The sequence below is a fragment of the Eulemur rufifrons genome, chromosome 8 (genome assembly GCF_041146395.1).
Source record: "Eulemur rufifrons isolate Redbay chromosome 8, OSU_ERuf_1, whole genome shotgun sequence".
Lineage (NCBI taxonomy): Eukaryota > Metazoa > Chordata > Mammalia > Primates > Lemuridae > Eulemur > Eulemur rufifrons.
In genome coordinates this window covers 70,736,264-70,757,766 of record NC_090990.1, presented here as the reverse complement: position 1 = coordinate 70,757,766, position 21,503 = coordinate 70,736,264, and the positions used below count along the sequence as shown (strand labels likewise).

General features: G+C 43.1%; 1 protein-coding gene across 2 annotated transcripts in view; it reads right to left on the bottom strand.

Annotated features, from left to right (window-relative positions):
* LRRC8D (leucine rich repeat containing 8 VRAC subunit D) overlaps positions 1-7,625 on the bottom strand; it is a 111,796-nt gene extending 104,171 nt beyond the window's left edge. The window contains exon 1 of one of the 2 annotated variants that reach the window (XM_069480175.1): positions 7,350-7,625. The gene's annotated coding sequence lies outside the window, so the exon portion shown is untranslated. Of the gene's footprint in view, positions 1-6,437; positions 6,713-7,349 lie in introns of those variants that run through there. The other variant, XM_069480176.1, reaches the window with a different exon arrangement.
* Between the last annotated feature and the right edge of the window lie 13,878 nt (positions 7,626-21,503).

The window sequence follows — 21,503 nt, the reverse complement described above, 5'->3', positions numbered from 1 at the left end:
ACTGGAATGTACCACCACATTGATGAGCCTTCCCCAATAGCAGGTGTCAAGGGGAGAATACAGACATCTTGCAAACCTCATAGCAGTGATAGTTCCCAGACTTTTGATTTCACAGGCCAGTAAAATTTTTAAAAAGACTGCCATAAAATTGCCAAGTTAAAACCGGACCAAGAAATTACAGCAAAAAATAAACCATCACTATTCTTTCATAAAATGGGGGAAAAAAAAAAAAAAAAAAAAACAACTCTCAAAGAACTCCCAAAGAAGGAAGGAGAATCCAAATTCTTTTTTTTTTTTTTTTTTTTTAGGCCCCTTAAATTGAATAAACATAGCACTAACATTGAAACTGAAAAGCTTACTGCATTGCTGCATTGTCTTTTTTCTTCTCATTTCTCCATGGGCTGGTGAAACTGTCATCATGGACCCACTCTGGAAACGACTGCTCAGGAATGGACTGAGAGTTGGTCCCATCATGCTACCCAGTCCAGGATGCACTATCTCATGGAGGCGCCAAAGGCCACACTGTGGACAGTCTGCTGTCTGGGTCACCACCTTCTAAGGAGACTGATATATCCTTGAAGCTCCTTGTTTGTCTTAACCAATTATGGGCTTATCAGCCACTCAATGTTTCAAAACCTGGTACTGCAGTCAGTACCCAGCCTTGGCTGCACATCAGTATTACTTGGGAAGTGGGGGGTATTTTCTAAACTAAACTCCACCTCCAGAGATTCTGACTCAATAGGCATGGGGAAGGGTCTGGACATACGTATTTTAAAAATATTCCCCAGACTGATTCTGATGTCAGCCACGGTTAAGGAAAACCATATTTAATTGCATTCATTCTGAATTTATGTTTCATAAAGCTTTAAGGTATGCCTCTTCATTCATTCCTCTGGGCAACAAATACTAATGAAGGGCCTGCCATGCATAAGGCACTAGAAAATCAGCGGAGAACAAGGCAGGTATATCCCCGCCTTCACCGCAACGACGGAGTAATGGAGCATAAAGACAAGGAGGCAAACAATTAAAATACCATATTCAGGCTTACTGGAATTCAGTGAGCATCAAGGCTGTCTCTATCCCTATCCTTGTTGTTTCATGGGCCTCAATAACATCTTTCAGCTGACTCTTTTCAGATGCTAGAAATCCTAATATTTTTATCAGAGAAACAGATGGACGAGGGACCCTGTGCTCATGAAGCTTCCATTCCAGCAGGAATATCCAAACTTTCTAGATGCCTTTGCATTTCTCATTCCAGCTCTAGTGGCTTTCCTAAGGGTAGGTGCCCTCGACTTTGAACAAAGCACAGTGGAAACTCAATTAAGACAGTTTTCTGGGGTTGTCTTCAAAATCTCTTTGATGAAGTCTAGCATTTCCTGTCCTTTTTATCTACAAAAGCAAGTTCGGACAACATTGTGAAAATATCTGCAGAGCACTTCCCTGGGTTTTCCCCAAAAAACACCATCCCATGATAATTCCATAATTTCCCTTAATACCCAACCTCATATTGACCCACAAAGAAACTCACCTGCAAATCTTCTGATGACTAATACATCCCCTAGTGTGGTTTCCTTGGAGTAAATCCCCATTGATTAGATATTTCATAATCCAAAAGAGCTTACTGTCATCTGTAAACCTAGAAATTCCACTGTGTGCTCCATCTTTTTGATCAATTATGTAAATAAGACCTAAGGGACCCTACTGTTTCCACATCTCTAAGCAGAGAAGAAATCTTCATCTTTAGCCTTTATTTGTGGTCTCTAAGGCAGATAGATTCTAATGCCCACTCTGTCACTACACGTGTAAACTTCAGCTTATCACATCATTTTCCTGTGCCTGGATATTCTCATCCATAAAATTCAAGGGTTGATCACTTCCAGTTATAATATTCTATCTTTTTATTCAAAATGATACAACTACATGCTTAATTCTAAGGTGACTTCAACTCTGACCCAGCCTTTGAAAATATAAAAGGACAACATCTAAAGGTTTTCAATGATTACCCCTCAAGAAATCTTACATATTCACAAAACATCCCTTCTTCTCATAGGAATTGCCTCCATCCCCAGAGGATATAAACAGATTTCCCATGTGGACCAGTGCAGAAGCGAGACCAAGCAGACTGTGCCATCTGGACAGACAACACATCAACAAGGGATTAGGGCACAATGGACATTCATAACAAAGAGGCTGCACATGTTGGCTATGAGATTTGGAATTTTGCTCTAGCACTCCTTCAACACTGAGATAGCTACCACCCAAACCAAGTAATTTATTTAAAGCTAGTTTGTTGGATAGATCTAGAACATTTGGAGAACTTGGCATTAAATCATCTGGGATGTCTAACCTGCCTGCTTCAAAAGACATCTGCGAATGGTAATTTCCTAATATCTTCTCAGTGAAAATGTGAAATCCAAATTAAGCATGAAATTACACCAATGACAAGTTAAAGCCCAGCTCTGGGAAAAAGGTTTGTTTCTAAGCCTCAATCTTCTCTCCTTCCTTAAATGTAAAGCCATAACTAATTAAGTATTCGGGGCATACGAGCAAAAACGAGAAGAAAACGAAGCTTTGCCTGAGTGGGAACCAAGTTCATATGTGGTTTTTGCCAGTTATCCTGTCTACCTTCTCACAAATTTTAAAAGCAACTCTGATTTGGCAACCTTTAAATTTGCATAAAACATTAGAAACTCTCTTTCAATATCCACACAGAATTACAAAGACTCCAGAGGATGCAGTACAGATTTTAGAAGGTTGCAACAGACACAAACAATTTCAAAACGGCATCTCAGATGCAAACATTTCGAGAGCCAAATGTAATGTGGTTTGGCCACAAATACAAGACTCCTCAAAAGCCCCCAAATTAAGGGCTAATCAGCCCCTGGAACTCACCTCCATCACTCAGCACCCCCAGCTCTCAGAGGATCAGCAGCGCCCCAAACTACTAGGTTACATGTAGTAATAAGTAAGTGACTGAAAGTTTCCAGCAAAGTCATTCTCCATTTCTCTCTAATATGTATAATTAAAAAGCGGAATCAAAATTCAAAAATCTCAAAAGGCCAGAAGACTGGACCAACATAAACAGGATAATGTTGAAAAGTAACAACAACAAAAACTTCCACTCAACTTCTCAGAAAAAATTGCCCAACAAATAGAGGATGCAGCAGTTCATACAGCAAATATCTGGGCGTTTTGAGTATCCATAACCTGACTATCTAATACATAAGTCTGTGCTAGGTGCTGCTTTGAAAAAAAAGGCAATTGTAAGCTTAAGCTGCAAGAAATATACGTTAATGCCTAGGTCTCAGTAGACAGTTGTCCCACTGTACCCTTTTTGACCAGATCTATCTCAATTACCATATTCAATTCCAGACTCTCCATGAGAGATGCTGACAAATGGAGCCAAACCATGTTCCATTCATGACTGAAAAAAATCGGGACTAGTTTGCATTAGAAAGTTAATCTAGAGGAAGGGGGCATCATACCCTCTTTGTGCATTCAGAGGGTAGTCCTGTGGCAGTGGGGAGCTCCAGAAGAACAAAATCAATGGAACAAAGTTTCAAGGAGACAGTTTCCAGCTCAAATAATAGTAATACAAACAGTCCAAGGATGACACATCTTCATAAGTCGAATTTACTGTCCCTGGGTTATTTAAACAAAGGCTACCTCGCAAGTATGAGAATTTACTAAAGTAAACAAGTTAAGGCTGGGTAGTGGTGTCTCACACCTATAATCCTAGCACTTTGGGAGGCCAAGGAGGGAGGATTGGTTTGAGGCCAGGAGTTCAAGACCAGCCTGAGCAAGAGTGAGACCCTGTCTCTACAAAAAATAAAAAAATTAGCTGGGTGTTGTGGTACACACCTGTATTCCCAGCTACTTGGGAGGCTGAGGCAGGAGGATCTCTTGAGCCCAGGAGTTTGAGGTTGCAGTGAGCTATAAGGATGCCAGGGTGACACCCTGTCTCCAACAACAACAAGTTAGACCAGGGCCTCTCTAAAATGCCAATATTACACTGTCCTACTAGCTCATCTGCTATGATTTCCCTTGAATCTGTTTCTTTCTTTTGAAAGACCCTAATCACTCAGGCCCGAGCCTGAAGTCCTGAAGTCCCCTAGATTGGTTTTCTAATCTCAATGTTATTGTTTCTCAGATGTCAAGAACCTCCTCCTTTCAAGGCCTATTCTGAGATGTAACTTTATTCTCAGAATGCCACAGTGGCATTCAGATTCACTGTCTAGGGCAGCATTTCTCAACCTTGGCACCGTTTTTTTGTTGTTGTTTGTTTGTTTGTTTTTTCTTTTTTTAAATTTAATAAATAGTCTCCTGGCTTATTTTTTCTATTTTTAGTAGAGACGGGCTCTCACTCTTGCTCAGGCTGGTCTCAAACTCCTGATCTCAAGTGATCCTCCGCGCTTGACCTCCTAGAGTGTTAGAATTACAGGCATGAGCCACCACATCCAGCCAACCTTGACACTATTGACATTTTGGACAGGATCATTCTTTGTTTGGTGGAGGTGGGAAGGATGCTGTCTGTGTACTGTAGTATGTTTAAGTAGCATCCCTGGTCTCTATCCACTAGATACCAGTAGCACCTGCCCCCAGCTATAATAACCCAAAATGTCTCCAGACATTGCTAAATGGCTGCCAAGAGGCAAAACCTCCCCCTGCTGAGAACCACTGGTCTTGATGCAAGTGATTAACACCACTGACTTGTGGTTAAGTTTTCCCCTAACTAGGTTCCCTCTACTCTCCTTCATTAGTCATATTTTCTGCTCCAAATCCCTGACTACTGTCAAAAGTCAATTCAGCTTTACCCGTCTCTCCCAACACACACAACACTTTCATCTGGATCCAAACACCCGAATTCTTAGACAAGTGTGATTGTTTGTTTCTGGTAGTGTCCTTGCGTGTACCTGTCTTATCTGCACCTGTCTTATCTGCTCTCTGTGATTACTACAAAAATCTTCTCCTTCCTTGTTAAGGTCACATAGCACCCACTCTAGTACTCTACTCACTGCTGGTACTAATGAATATTAACTGGTGCTACTTACAATGTCAAACACCAGCTCCAATTAAAAATAAATGAATTCCCTTACAAACTATCATTTCAAGTACATGTGATCATGAATCCAAAGTTCTGGCAAAATTTTGGCTTTTTTTAATAGCTAGTGCCAATTTACATACAGTACTGAGAATGGAATCTAGTCTAATTTCCAAAATATAGCTAACAAAACAATTTAACTATTTGGACATGATAAACACATCAGAATTTTCTAAAATTAATTTTTTAAAAAAAGCTCTGCATAACATTAAGGGGAAAAAGGCCAAGTTTTGACACAGTTTTTTAAATGCTGGAAAATAGAGCAGGGAGAAAAAGATACAAGTATGGCTCAATACTTTAACTGTTGCATCATAGGCTTCTCCACAGGGTAAGAGAAGGGGGGGTCACCTAAGGACAGTTTCCTCTCCAACCTTCAAATCTGTTTTAATCAACAAAAGTTATACACACACCCACTCAATAAAAAAGACACAAATCTAAGATAAAATGTTCCAATATATAAACAAACTGTGCCACTCCAAGATTTTGGAATTTTTTTCCAGCTCCATGGATTACCTAATCATTTTATGGTGGGGCTCTCTAACCTACAGAGCCCAAACACTCCAAAGTCTGACCTCTATTTTAACCACCTAATTTTAATTTCAGGTTCTTTCTTATCTTGTACTTGAATTTTAACAGGGATTTAGTCAGTTTGTGTCAAGACAGGAGAAACAAGGATTCCAGCCCTGAACTATCTGACAGCAGCCATTTGTTCAGTATTTCTGGACTGTAAAAATAAATGTCTGAAGACCCCAGTTACTGGTTACCATGCAAGATTCTTCCCCACAGGTCTGTAGGAAGCAGAGGCCCCAGAAGCTTTGGCAAGGAAGGTCTGAATAACTGTCATTCTTGGCACTTGGAGGTAAACAGCCCTCACCATTACTGCAGATGGGAATTCCCTGCCTGTCCAGACTTTACCAATGTCCAGCACAGAACACGTAATAGGTGTTCAATAAATGCCACCTGAAAGGAATTTTATTATTAAAGCTGCCAAGCAAAGTTTCCAGAAGTCAGCTCTTTACTCCTGTATCTCTTCCAAAATACATCCTCATAGCTTTCCTTGTCCAACAAAAAATATTTTTCAAATTCAAGGAGCAGGAAATCTGCAAAGCAACAGGAGCCAAGTAAGAGCCCAAGTGGCTCACGTTGGGCCCCACATTTAGCTAGGACTCCCTAATACCTATTCCCCACCTCTCTGCCTACCTCCTGAGTGCTCTCTCGCTGTCATCTTCGCTGTTTCCTTCCCACAACCTTACCTCTTCAGGTTCGGCCACACACACCCCAACTGTGTACTCCTGGGACCTCACACCCCACCTCTTCATCACCAACAGGGACCTACCTCTCCTCCCCTCGACCTGCAGCAGTTCTTCTTCACTGCAGCTGGCTTTTTAAAAAATCGAAAAATCTCATTTCTTTACCTGCAAGGGATACCCCAAATAAAGCGGAACAGAAAGGGGAAAGGCCCTATCACCCCTCCAGTGGCCGGAGGTGACGGTCCTCTGGGCAACCACCCCCAATTCTCTTTTCCAAGCCCCTGGAAAGGATTCGAGCAGAAGTCCCGTTCCCAAGAGCCCACGCCTCCAAACAAGCTAGAAGCGGATTATACCGGTACCCAACCCGGAGATGGCCCGCGGCGGGCTGGGTGCACCTGCGGGCCGCCAGCTCCCTCCCACAGGCGCGGGGGCGGGGCGTGGGCCTTCACCTCCCCGCCCCCGCCCGCCGGGCTCCCAGCGCAGCCCACCCGGCGCGGGAAGGAGGCGAAGGGGAGGCGTTTCTGGGGAAGTTAAAGGGCTCACCTTATGGGCACCGGGCCAGCAAGGCCAAACACCAAACACCCACCTCCGGGAGGAACCAGCCGGGCTGTAACCGGCTCTCCCCGCCTTTCCGATGGGGCAGAGGAAGGCGAGAGAAGGGAGCGCGCGCAAGAGGGTACAGGAGCCAGTCCCCTCTCGCAGGGCCCAGAGCCCGCGGCCGAAGCGCCGGCCACTCAGATTGCCGAAAGCGGAACAATCTCCCGGGCCCAGGCGGTCTAAAACAGCAGCCCAGCTCCGCTCGTCGCCACCTCCTCCCGACCCCCCTTGTCGTCCCCAATCGAGTTCTCGGCCCCAGCCTCCGCTCGGGCCGCGGGGCCGCGCGCGGAGGGGGCAGGACGCCTGCGCCGGGGTTGCGCGCCCCGAATCCGGCGCCGCTCCACCTGCGCGTCGCCCTCGCTCGCAGCCCATGGCCCCTGCCCGGAGAGATGCACACCAACCTTTTGGGGCAGCTCGGCCGCCAAGCCAAGGCTTATGCTGAGGCGGGAGGTGGCGGCATCACCTGCGGCGGGCGGCGGCTGCACCGGGACGCGCCGGGGCGGCGAAGGCGCGCTGCGCCCTGGACCCTGCTCCCGCGGCCCCGCCCGCGGCTGCCACCTCGAAGCGCGGCGGAGGAGCCGGGGCACCACGGGCGGCGGCAGCGGCGGCGACGGGAGCAGCAGCACATGACTCTGTAACGAGGGGAATTAGACAAAGCGTAACATGGACTCCGGGCCCGTGCAGGCGCTGCAGCTCTGGGACCAACCGCAGCCGGCGAGCGCCGGGACTGGCCCGGCCGCAGCCAATGGGGCGGGCCCGGGCCTCCATGTGATTGCGAGCCCTTTCCCCGCTTGCCCTGCCAAGCAAGCCCAGGGTCGGGGCGCTTCCGTAGCCGGGCGGGCCGGCCGACCGGAGGGGGGCTGTGTGGCGAGGGAGGTGGCTCGGGGCTGGGAACTGGCGGCGAGAGGCTTCTAGATGCCGAGCAGGTGCCTGGGGCGGGGAAGAGGGGCAGCCGTACATCGCCGTCGCTGTAATACCTGTGTAACGCCCACCTGAGCAGGGCTCGGTGCCAAGCAGGCGCTGTTGCCAGTCAGGTGCGAGGCAAGCTCAGAAACTTTGCCCCTCCTGGGCGAAGGAGTCTATGCTGTCGATTAAAAACTCTGATCTTAAGACTTGGATTGGGGGGGGGGGTGGTATGTTAAAAAGTCATTTAAGCGCGCTCCAAATCTAAGGAGAAAGTACTTACCTGGGATTTGGAGCACACAACTATATCTTGGCATGAATAGTTTCTCAACTTCATTTGTTCTGCCTCTGGTATTAAAGCTATATTGTAGAGTCAATTCTTGTTTTCATCTGAGTCTGCCCCTTTGTCCCCATTAATTTTCGTCAAAGATGTCTTAATAACTGAAGCAGGCAGATGAAAATGTTATTCTCAGCTAAGAGGGTTTTCCAACCTGATAGTTTCCCCTCTTTTTGTTGTAAGATTGAAGTTTCTGTGCCGTCTTGTTCGTGGGTGGGGAGAGGCAGGGGCCAAGACCTTAAAGTAAGTTAGGATGTTTGGAATTACTTGGTTCTAACAAAACAAATGGTTCAGCCCAATACTTCATTATCTCCTTTCGTCTGAATCCATGGGTTTCTGTGAACCATGGGCAGTCTCATCTGTCTTCTACCAAGATCTCTCCATGTCAGCAAACATTCAATCAACATTTACGCAGCTCTAAATGCTCTTAATAAGCATGCCGCACAAAATGTTAGATACTCAGGAAGGTGTCGGTTCAGATACAAAGAGGCATTAAAGAGAATGGTTTTCTTTTCTTTTTTTTTTGAGACAGAGTCTCACTTTGTTCCCCAGGCGACCGGGCTAGAGTGCCGTGGCGTCAGCCTAGTTCACAGCAACCTCAAACTCCTGGGCTGAAGCGATCCTTCTGCCTCAGCCTCCCAAGTAACTGGGACTACAGGCATGTGCCACCATGCCCGGTTAATTTTTTCTATATATATTTTTAGTTGTCCATATAATTTCTTGCTATTTTTAGTAGAGACGGGGTCTCGCTCTTGCTCAGGCTGGTCTCAAACTCCTGAGCTCAAACGATCCACCTGCCTCGGCCTCCCAGATTGCTAGGATTACAGGTGTGAGCCACCGAGCCCGGCCAAAAGAATGGTTTTCTAGAGTTTTAGGAAAGAATTCACAGAAGCAGTAATAGAACTGACGCTTGGCTGATGGGCACCTCGTCGTCAGGCACTGGAAGTAAAGAAGAGGAGCCCAGTAGGAGCACAGAGAGGTCCAGAAAACAGTCAAGGGACTGCCCTGGACCAACAGAATGACACCAGCTTTGGAGCCCTCTGCCCTCCTCTTGCTTTCTCACTTTCCTTCCCCTGTCCCTCATGCCAGCAGCTCCTACTTTACACGCCCCGCCAAGGAGGAGGTGTGTGGGCAGGACGTGTGTGGCACTGATCTAATCAGTCTCGGATTTGCTGATCTTGGAGGTTAAAGCCATTTTAAAACTGTTGACAACTAGTGTGATATTTTGATTGAAAACATCCCAATATTATAATTAACTTGGAATATTAGGCTGTTTGTACAGAACAGTCTTGTGTACTTTGCTCCACTTTTTGATCTTCCCTGGGTTTTAAACTGTGATTTTTAGATTTGAAAAAAAAATTATTTCGAGATTGGTATAAATTGAGAAAAGAAAAAATAGAAAGCAGTCAAATGTGGAGAAACAGACATTCTCACACACCTCAAATGTGATAGTAAATTGGAAAAATCCCTTTAGAGGACAATTTGAAAATTGTTGACAAAACAAGTAGATGTGTTCTCTTTGAACAGACAATTGCACATCTAGAAATTGATACCTTAGGGACATTTTTGTAAAAATTATTAATATATTTCAGAAATATTTACACATGTGGACAAAATATATGTACAGGTGTATTTATTGTAACAGTGGAAATAAGTAATGGTGTAGAAGTCTAATAACAAAATCCAAGTAAGAAACTGGTTAAGCAAATTATGCTAGATCTATAGAAGGAAACCTTTCACTGCCATTAACCAAAACAAGATCTATTTGTACCTACATGGAAAGATGTTCAAAGTCATAAGTGAAAAAAGCAGGCTGTAGAATAATATGAATAATATCCCTTTTCTGTGTTAAGATATACATGTTGGCCGGGCGCGGTGGCTCATGCCTGTAATCCGAGCACTCTGGGAGGCCGAGGTGGGTGGATCGCTCAAGGTCAGGAGTTAGAGACCAGCCTGAGCAGGAGCGAGACCCGTCTCTAGTAAAAAAAAAAAAGAAAGAAATTAGTTGGACAACTAAAAATATATAGAAAAAATTAGCTGGGCATGGTGGCACATGCCTGTAGTCCCAGCTACTCGGGAGCCTGAGGCAGGAGGCTTGCTTGAGCCCAAGAGTTTGAGGTTGCTGTGAGCTAGGTTGATGCCACGGCACTCTAGCCCGGGCAACAGAGTGAGACTCTGTTTCAAAAAATAAAAAATAAAAATAATTTAAAAAATAAAAAATATATGTATACATGTTGTTAAATGAATGCTTTAGAAGAAATCTGGAAGCATATCTAACAAGTTGTTAATGGTGTGGTTAATGGTGGTTGTTAATGGTGATTATCTCTGGATGTGGGATTACTAGGGCCTTTCACTTTCTGTTACCAAGTTCTGTATGTCTGAATTGTTTTTATATTGAGCATATATTACTTGGATAATCAGAAAAATAATAAACATTTTTAAAGGATTATCTTATGTTCAGGCTGATATAACAAAATACTGTAAACTGGGTGGTTTATGCACACAGGAATTTATTTTGCACAGTTCTGGAGGCTGGGAAGTCCAAAATCAAGGCATTGGCAGATTCAGAGTCTGGTGAGGGCCCTCTTCCTAGAGGATGCCTTCCTTAGTGTGTCCTCACATGGTGGAAGGGGTGAGGGGTCTCAGGCCTCTTTTACAAGGGCACTAAATCCATTCATGGAAGCTCTGGTATCATGACCTAATCACCTCCCAAAGGTACCACATCCTAATACCATCATCTTGGCGGTTAGGATTTCAACTTATGAACTTTGGGAGGATACAAACATTCAGATTATAGAAAAGATAAAATTATTAAGAGCTCTAACAATGACAAGTAATGAAAAACAACCGATGATCCGATGTAAAAAAAAAAAAAATGTCACCTTCCCCTTTCCCACAAGGAAAACAACTGGGAAGGAGGCAGCAAAGGGCAATAACTGGTTTGACGTTGGATTCAAATATGATAGAAAAGGAACCTGAGGCTACTCTAGACATGTCTACAAGGAAAAACAATAAGACTTCAAGAAAGTTCTATTCAACAAAAATTTATAGAGCATTCACTATCCTTTGCTGAGTGGTTATAATCAGGAATTGACAACTGTTCCAGCATATGGTAAATCTGTGTCCAAATACACAGATACCGTTCTAAATTCTTTACATATATTCACTTTTAGTCTTCACAGCAACCCTATGAGATACTGTCCTTGGCCGGGTGCAGTGCCTCACGCCTGTAATCCTAGCATGCTGAGAGGCCGAGTCGGGTGGATCGTTTGAGATCAGGAGTTCAAGACCAGCCTGAGCAAGAGCGAGACCCCATCTCTACTAAAAATAGAAAGAAATTATATAGATAACTAAAAGTATATATAGAAAACAATTAGCCGGGCAAGGTGGCGCTTGCCTATAGTCCCAGCTACTCGGGAGGCTGAGGCAGGAGGATTGCTTGAGCCCAGGAGTTTGAGGTTGCTGTGAGCTAGGCTGACGCCACGGCACTCTAGCCCGGGCAACAGAGTGAGACTCTATCTCAAAAAAAAAAAAAATTTAAAAAGTTGAGATACTATCCTCATTTTATAGATGGGAAACAAAGGCTTAAAGAGGTTATGTAACTAGCTCAATACTACATACCCTTTAAATGGCAGAACTAGACTTTTAAGTCAGGCAGCCTGGCTCTAGCGGTCCAAGCACTTAATCACAGTACTGTCCGATAAAGCCATTATTTGCACATCTCTTTTTACCAATACTATAATTCTAAGTTGATTTGTTCTTACATAAACTATAGCATTTAGCATGCTCTAAGTCATTTAATAATACTTTTGAATGAAAGAATGAATGAGTGAATAATTGACTTTCTTACTAGAGAAGAGTCAGAGCTCCTTGGAGGAGTGACTTTGCACTCTTCCTTTTTCTGTCGCCTAGGTGAGTGCCTACCATATAGTAAGCAATGTGAGTTTCGATAATCTGTAAACACGTTTTTTGAAAAATTGAACAGTAATCAAACTTCATAAATTGACCCCAAATGCACTGGGGCAGCTTATGAGTAATATCACAATGAATTCCTTCTAAAGTGAAAACTAGCCCTGGGGAGAAGGAACTGAATCTGGATACACCTGCATAACCATGTGCAAATAAACATAGAATATATTTGTTGAAAACTGGTCATAATGCTGAAGGATTTCAAATTACTTGAGACCCCCGCCCTCTTCTCTTGGTTTCCTCATCTCTGAAATGGGGATAGTAACACATATCACAGGTTATTATGAAGGCAAGAATTAAATGAGATAATATACGGAAAGGGCTTAGCCAAGTGCCCAGACCATAGGTGTTGATCAGTAAATGTTACCTAAGTATGTCCACATATTATAAATATGACCCAATTTCTTAATCTCTTGTGGCTCTGTTAATATCACAGCTAACATAATATGTGACATCTAGAGCCCCTTCATATTTTAAAAAGTCAGGAACTCATATACACATAATGCTTTGAAATTACATAGTAGGAGTTCAGCCTAAGCAAATGGTAAAACAGATGCCTTCTCATCTTCTTTCTTTCCTCTCCTGTGCCACCTCCTACTTTTCTCTTCTTTCTATTCTTTCTTTAGATGGGTTAAGTCCATTTCACTTCTTACACTTATTGAAACTCTTAGCCTTGTAGGTAGCTAAGGTGGCAAATTTTCTCCCTTTTTCACAGCTGAGGAAATTGAAATGGTGGAGACTAGGCTAGAAACAAGCAGGTTGAAGGAGAAGCATCGTGGAGGAAATGGAACTGCTTGGAGCGTGTGGGGTAACTCTCCACGAGTATTGACATAACATCAAGTCCAAAGAGGAAGGGAAATTGCCAGACTGCTATAGTTAGAAATAATATGGTGAAATTGAAACTAGAAAAACTAAGGGTACATGTCTTAATCAACCACAATGAGAAGAAAGAAATGGATCTATGCCTTCTAAAACAGGTTCATAGAGTGGTAAAATTAGAGTTGACTCTCTAGGTGAGCAGGTGCTTCTTAATTGGTAGCCCAGGAATAAGTATTCCCTTCACCAAATTTAAAAAAAAAAAAAAAAAAAAAAAAAAAAAAGCTTGTAGAAACACCAAATTCAACCGCCTGTGAATCTGTACCCAGGTACTCTGCCTTCCTGCCTGTGTCTACGATGGATGAACTATCAAGGTTCTCATCTAAAGCCCACCCTTTCACTCACACTAGATCTCATCTCAAATGATAACTCGGCAATTGTTCCCCTGTCTTATGTCATTTATTTCCCTTCTCTACTAGATTAGTGGCATCACCAATTTTTAAAAATGATATTATTTCTCTCATTTTGAGGAATAAAATTTCTCTTGACTCTGCTTTCCCTACCCCATTTCTCTTCTTTCCTTTGCATCTCAACATCTCAAAAGAATTGTCTGTATTCATTGTCTCCAATTTCTTTGTTCCCCTTTTATCTTAAAACCTTTAATTGAATCGGGGTTTTACTCCCAAAGCGTTGCTGAAACTGATCTTGCCAAGGAAACTGATGACTTCCACATTGCTAAATACAGTGAACAATTCTTAGTCCTTAATTGACCTCTCAGCAGCATTTGACACCATTGAATACTTCTGCCTATTTAGCAAACTGCCTTCCCTGGCCTTTCAAGACACCAAACCCATTCCCTTCAATGAGCTTATCCAGTCAAACAGCTTGGAATTCCCTTGCTATGCCAACAACTCTACATTTATATCTCCAACTCAATCCTCTTTTCCTGAGCTTCAATTTGTGTTTCTGACTCCCTAGGTGGTTTTCCCACTTAGGCATGTAATATATATAATATTTCAAACTTAACATGTTCAAAACCAAACTCCTGGTTTCTCCCCCAAAACTATGCATCCCACACAGCTTTCCCCCAGCCCTCATTAAATGGTAACTCCATCCCTCCAGTTGCTTGGGCCAAAAGCCCTGAGTCATTCTTGACTCTTTTTCTCTTGCAACCCATATTGAAGTGATCAGGAAGTTCTGTTGGTTCTACTTTCTAAATATACACTTATGGCTACCACCTTGGTCCCATGTATCTGTCTCCTGGATTAACTCATCAGTCATCTAACTAGTCTACATGCTTCCACTCCTGCCTTATCTTCCCCACAGTCTATTCTCAACAGCAGCCAGAGGGATCTTTTTAACATGTGTCTGATCCTCTCATCCATTGCCCAAACCTTGTCATAGCTCCCCATTTTACTCAGAGTAAAGCCAAAGTCCCTACAGTGCCTTGTGAGGTTCTCACATGATTTGTACACACACCCATCCAAAATGTCATTCTAGGGGAAGCATACCCAGGCAACCATATCTAACATTGGAACCCACTCCCTGCCTACTCTCGTTCCCATTACCTTGCTTTATTATTTTTCCCTGAGCACTTATCACTTGCTTATTATGTTTTTTGTTTATTATTTATCCCTCTCTGCTAGAATATAAGCCCTTTGCAGACAGAAAATTTTATCAGTTTTGCCAGTATTTAGAATTGTGTCTAGTATATAGAGGACACTGAGTAATTATTACTTAATGAATTTATTTTAGATTTCTAATCAATAGGAAACTCAGGAAAAATTTTCCCAGGAAGAGATTTTTCTACATCATGCTATTCCCTGAGTATTTGTTAACTGAAAAAAGGTATTCATATTCAGAGTTTCCAAAACAGCACCTAGTAGTTTATGTGGCAAAAGAAGAGAAACTTATTGTAAAACATTACCATTTTGCTAATCTCCTACAAAGAAAAACAATCTGATCTGAGTTAACAAGCAAACAAAATTGCTAAATAATAATTCCAAAGTCCTAAATTGTGTTCTAATTAGAGAAAATATTTAAGTAAAGTGACACAATAGCAAAAAGAATAAGTTAGAGCAGATTACATATTAATTCCCCCCTAACATTTTATTTACTTTAAAACTGTCATCTTGTGCAATAAGGCTGCTATGTATCTAATCCGGCTAAAATAAAAGGTTGAAATGAGAATAAAAGAACACAGATGTGACATAAAGTAGCAAGTGGGAATCTTAGTCACAGTTTTGCCAATTGAAAGTTGAAATGGTATAAAAATCCTCAGGAAAATCATCATAAAAAAGAACTGAGAAATTCTTTCAAAAATTAAAATCCCCCAAAGCAAACTGATTTGTATGGTCATTTGAAAGAAGGAAAGGTAATTACTGGTTCCCAATGGCGAGTCGAATGTTTAACAATCCACATGGAACTCACTTTGTTGGGATGTCTCCTCATAGCTCTTGTCTGTGGGAAGAGAAGATGAGCACAGCCAGAAACCTTAAATGTCAAGATGAGGCTGAGCAGCTCTTCCTGAGCTAGAGAGAGGAATGTGGGAACAGGAAGAGGGAAGCCAGCTTGTGGGGTTTTCTTACTCATAGGTGAAATTCTAGCGTTCTGGATTTGAAAGATTACTATGTCTGAGCATTGTTTGAAACTTCATCTGACAACGTCTCAAAGCAGTGCGACCTGGAGATGATTTGAAAATAAAGTTTAGACTGAGAGCTTGTAGTCATGGAACTAAAAGTAAGCATTGTCCTAATGTGAGCTGCTCCTGGGCAATGCAGACTCATAGAAGGAGGCAGCTGTCCCATCTCCTGTTCCCCATCCCTCTGGAAGTTGGTGTCCTTGCTTAGCTCAGTCAGGGAAACTAAGCCAAAGGGGAGTGTGATGGTTAAATTTAGGTGTCAACGAGGTTAAGAGATATACCGACAGCTGGAAAAACATTATTTCTGGGTATGTCTGTGAGGGTATTTCTGGAAGACACTGGCATTTGAAACTGTGGACTGAGTAAGGAAGATCCACTCTCACCCAAGGTGGGCTGGCACCATCCAATCAGGTGGGGGCCCGGATAGAACAAAAAGGCAGAGGAAAGGAAAATTCTAATTCCCTTCTAGAGTTAGGATGCCCATCTTCTCCTGCCCTTGGACATTAGAACACTTGAGGCCAGGTTTGTGGGCCTTCAGATTCCAAGACTTGCACTAGCAGTCCCCCCAGGATGTCAGGCCTTCAGCCTCAGACTGAGAGCTACACTGTCGGCTCCCCTGATTCTCAGGCCTTTGGATTCAGACTGAACTATACCACTGGTTTCCCTGGTTCTCCAGCTGGTATCAGGCATATCATGGACTTCTCAGCCTCCATAATCACATGAGCCAATATTCATAATAAATCCCCTTTTACCTCCCTCTTTCTCTCTTTCTCTATAGATAGATAGGTAGGTAGGTAGGTAGATGTATATCCTATCAGTTCTGGGAGAACCCTGGCTAACACAGGGAACTAAGGCCATGACTCCAAATCATCCACACATGTGACTAGGAGACCAGGTACCTTCCATTCCTGACATTCTATGATATCCCCTGGAAGTTTATCTCCACACACCAATAGATACTTCCTCTTGCCACTTTCCTCCCTAACATTTATCCATCTCCTTAAAATCTTTCTTTTTTCTATTTCCTTTCTTTTTGCCTTTAATAGAGATCCATGAGCTGTAATAGTTTTTTCTCTTTGTAATGGAGTAAGCAAGAGTTTTATGAGTTAACCATGTTAGTCTCCCTTCTCTTTTTGTGACACCTGGCTGACAATCTGTAAACTCACAGCCTACAGATGTGTTTTAACTGCACAGTGCTCTAATTTTTTTTTTTTTTTTTTTTTTTTTGAGACAGAGTCTCATTCTGTCACCCCAGGTAGAGTTTAGTGGTGTCATTATAGCTCACTGCAACCTCAATCTCCTGGGCTCAAGCGATCCCCCTGCCTCAGCCTCCCAGAGTGCTAGGCCTCCCAGAGTGCTAGGATTATAGGTGTGAGCCACCGTGCTCAGCCTAAAATTTTTTAAATTAGTTGCTAAGCTGGACGTAGAGGCTCATGCCTGGAATCCTAGCACTTTGGGAGGCTGAAGTGGGAGGGAAGGTCACTTGAGGCCAGGAGTTCCAGACCAGCCTGGGCAACAAAGCAAGACCCTGTCTTTAAAAAAATTTGTTTTTTTATATTAGCCTGGGCCGGGCACATTGGCTCAGGCCTGTAATCCTAGCACTCTGGAAGGCCGAGGCAGGAGGATTTCTTGAGGTCAGGAGTTTGAGACTAGCCTGAGCAAGAGCAAAATCCCTATATCTACAAAAAATAGAAAAATTAGCTAGGCGTGGTGGCATGTGCCTATAATCCCAGCTACTTGGGAGGCTGAGGCAGGAGGATTGCTTGAGCCCAGAGGTTTGAGGTTGCAGTGAGCAATGATGACTCCACTGCACTCTACCCAGGGTGACAGAGCAAGACTCTGTCTCAAAATAAATAAATAAATAAAACAAAAAATAAAAAATAAATAAATGAAATAAAAATAAAAATTAGCCTGATGTGGTAGCTCACACCTATAGTCCCAGCTACTTGGGAGGCTGAAGTGGGAAGATCACTTCAGCCCAGAAATTTGGGGCTACAGTGAACTCTAATGATGCCACTGTACTCCAGCCTGGGTGACAGAGTGAGATCCTGTCTCAAATAAAAAATAAATAAATAAACAAATAAGTAAATAAAAATTAGTTGCCAATATTTAATAATCAGGAAATTTCACATAAATACTCAGATTTCCAGCACCTTTTAACAACCAGAATAAAGTGCAAAGTGGGATCAGGAACACCCAGAAAAGGGATTCTGACAGCTATTTGAGTGTTAAACATTGGATTGGGGCAATCCTCTTGGAAGGGAGTAGAACTCAAAAAGCCTAGAACCATTCACTGTAAGAGGTAATCAAATACTGCTTTGTATGTTCCCTGCTATTTCATGTATGTTCCTTTTAACTCTCCCAACTAGGACCTACACTCTGTTTTACGTTTCTTTAGTCTCCACCACTGCCTTGCACAGTGATAAGCCAATGATTATTAATTTATGAACTAATATCTATGCTCAATCCTTTTTATTATTTGTTCTTGTCATTGCCATACACGCATACATTCAACAACCATTTATATATATATATATATATACACACACACACACACACATTACATAATAACATTTATTGAGTACTTGCTTACTGTGAGCCAAGCATTGTGCTGAATGCCGGAACATATATGTCAATCAAGTATATTCCTGTTCTTTTAAGAGCTCACAGTCTGGTGAGGAGAGCCAGAAATACAAATAGAAAGATTATACTCTGCCTGGGTGCATCATGGGTAGGCTTCAGAGAGGAGATGATATTTTTTCTGGGTTCCAAAGGATGACTGGGAGTTCACCTAGTAGACAAGGCAGGGAAGGTCCTGCAGACAGAGGAAACAGCATGAGCACAGGCTCAGAGCTTGTCTTCCTCTCCACTCTATCGTGTAGCCATGGGACAAGGAACCAGGTCCCTTCTCGACCTAAATTCAATGAGTCCTTGAATAAGGATTACACAATTTCTGTTTATACTATACGTAAAGCAAAAGCCTTGGCTTAATTCTTTTGCCTCACTAGCAAACATGTAAATAAAGAACTCAGAGTAAAGAACTCAGGAAACGGCTTTTTTTTTTCTGATGGAGGTTTGCTGACTTTTTAATCTCTCATCAAGAGTCTAAACATGAAACTCTTTGCCTTGTTCATTATAAGCACTAGACTTGAGTGGCAACTTAAAAGAATTACTCTTCTTATCCTGTCTCCTTTTGATTAATTAATCAAAGTTGTATACATCATGAATAAATACTTCACACTTATTTTGATCACAGATAATTTCTTTTTACAAGTAATAAATTTTAAAATCATTCCCGTCATTTACAAATTTCTCCTTTATTTATCCACATCCTAAAAATCTTTTCTTTTAGCCAAGACAGCCAGACAGTACTTTATCCTGCTCTGAGAAAACACTTGCATCTTCTGAGTTATCATGGAATGCTTGAAATAATATGGATGCTAAAGGAAAACTCCAAAGAATGGTACATTATAACAATAATACGTTTCAGAGAGACTGGGCTATTTGTCGAAGGAGGAAGATTTTCCTCTGATGAAGTCTAAGGAATGCCTTCTCTGGTCCCACGTGAGTGGCAGTTGCAAAGACTGTATTTGTGTGCCTCAAACTGCATTCAGAATCTTCAGGCCAGAGAGTGTTTACTGTAACCCCACTAGGTAAAGGGATGGCTGAGCCCCAATTAAGAAGGCCAGTGCCATGATGGGAAAGGTAATTTGCAGACTTTGGAACAACCAGCATGGCTGGCTGTACCAAGAAGATTGGGGCTTTATATTCATACCTAGAAAGATCCCCATGATACTTTTATTTAGTTTTTTGTTTTTTTTTTTTGAGACAGAGTCTCACTTTGTTGCCCAGGCTAGAGTGCCATGGCACCAGCCTCGCTCACAGCAACCTCAAACTCCTGGGCTCAAGCAATCCTACTGCCTCAGCCTCCCGAGTAGCTGGGATTGCAGGCATGTGCCACCATGCCCGGCTAATTTTTTCTATATATTTTTAGCTGTCCAGATCATTTCTTTCTATTTTTAGTAGAGACGGGGTCTCGCTCTTGCTCAAGCTGGTCTCGAACTCCTGACCTCGAGCGATCCTCCCGCCTCGGCCTTCCAGGGTGCTAGGATTACAGGCGTGAGCCACTACGCCCGGCCCCCATGATACTTTAGCTAAAGTCCAGAGAGCATACGGTCATGCCCTGATTGCTTTGACACTGCTGGGGGCGGTGCTGTAATTTGTAACTTGGACCTCTTGTCGTGCAAAACAGCTGGGAACCTTTTCCTGGAATCGACTTTGACCCAAGGGGACTTGAGTTTGGGTGTATGGATGGCTGAGATGTTTATTACCGTTGTGTTCTATCCTTTGCAAGAACACTTGAGCTGTTTTTGCTTTGGTCAGTTGTTGTTGCTGGTATTGGTGGGGGTGGGGTGTGTATGTTTGTGTGTGTGTTAGTTTTACATGATAATAAACAAATATCTGAAATGTTGTTTTCTCTCATTTGCTTCATATCATTCATACTGCTGGCTGATTAGAAGCAAAGTTAAAGAATCTGTAGATAGGAGGTGCTGGAAGCAGCTTTGGGCAGCCGGGACTCCCCATTGCACAGAGACTCTTCCTTGCTTCCCCCACCTTGCCTTCTGCAGCTCTGAGTTCTTTTCTAAACCTCTCACCTACATCTTCACTTTCTGTTAAGTTCATAATAAATCCCAGTGTGGCATGTTTGTGATGTTGTGCGGAGGCTGCTGTCCAAAAATAAACTATTGTATTGAACAGGGGGAAGGCTGGTTTAAGGAGGCGTGCCAGCCAGCCATGGTGTTCAGCAGCACTTTCTGGGTAACGTCTGCACATTTTCTTTTTCTACAAAAAGCTAAATGGGGCTCATTAAGCTCCTCTGGTGTAATTTTTTAAAAGAAGGGACAAGTTAAAAATAGTCTAAAGCACAAGCCTTAGAGGCTTACAGTTGTTAGGAAGAACTGATGATGAGGTCTGGGGAGAGGTTTTCACAATTGAAATTCACAGCCCTGCAGGAGCTGTGCAAGCCCAGCAGGAGGGGAAGGCTGGGAGGCTGGAGGGAGAGACCTTGAGGGGCAGAGCGTGTTTCCAAGGATGGACTCACATTCAACCCCATTCAATTTGGATTTTGTCAAGTACCTATTAACACATAAGCCGCTAAATGGTAATAATTAAGTTCCTGACTCATGTCAGGATCCCAGTACAATTTCATGAAAGAGTTGGGAATGGAAAATCCGAAGGACTGGCGCATTTTGAGGCTCCAGTCCTTTGAAGAAGACAGTTGTCCTTACTCATTAAGGGATGGTAAGCCTTGCCTGCTGTGTGCTGATGGAAAAGAAGAGCTAAGACAAACAGGTAACCAGCGTGTGAGTGCAACAGGAGGAGGAATTCCACTTGCTTGCCCCTCACTAACGATCCCCTGTTCTGAAAGCTTATGTGGTGGGGTTCAGGCTGCAGCAGATGACATTCTGACTCCTGTTCCCCAGGTTTCTGTGTTAGTGAAAGGAAAAGTAGAAGAGAGCCTTGGAGACGAAAAGTAGTCATCTAGGAGCACACCTGTAGCCTGAGAGCTTTAATCAGGGCACAGATGCCAGCTGCAGGGGTGTTGCTTGTGGACCGAATGTACGCAATTTTGTGCGTCTCTGACTTCTGAGCCAGCTCACCTCTGACAGCTGCCTCCCAGGTCTCAGTGGAGGTCTCAGTGGTGATGCCGACCACACCCCTTCCTCATGATTTGGGGGCTCTCTTGCTTGTACCAACATTAATGTGGATTTACAAACATATGAACCTTTTCACTGCCTCCTGGAGGGACAAGGGGGGACCGGGTTGGGAAGGAGTGACTCATTCTATAGGAGGGAGGGAAGAGCCCCTGCCTCTCCCTAGGTTATGTCC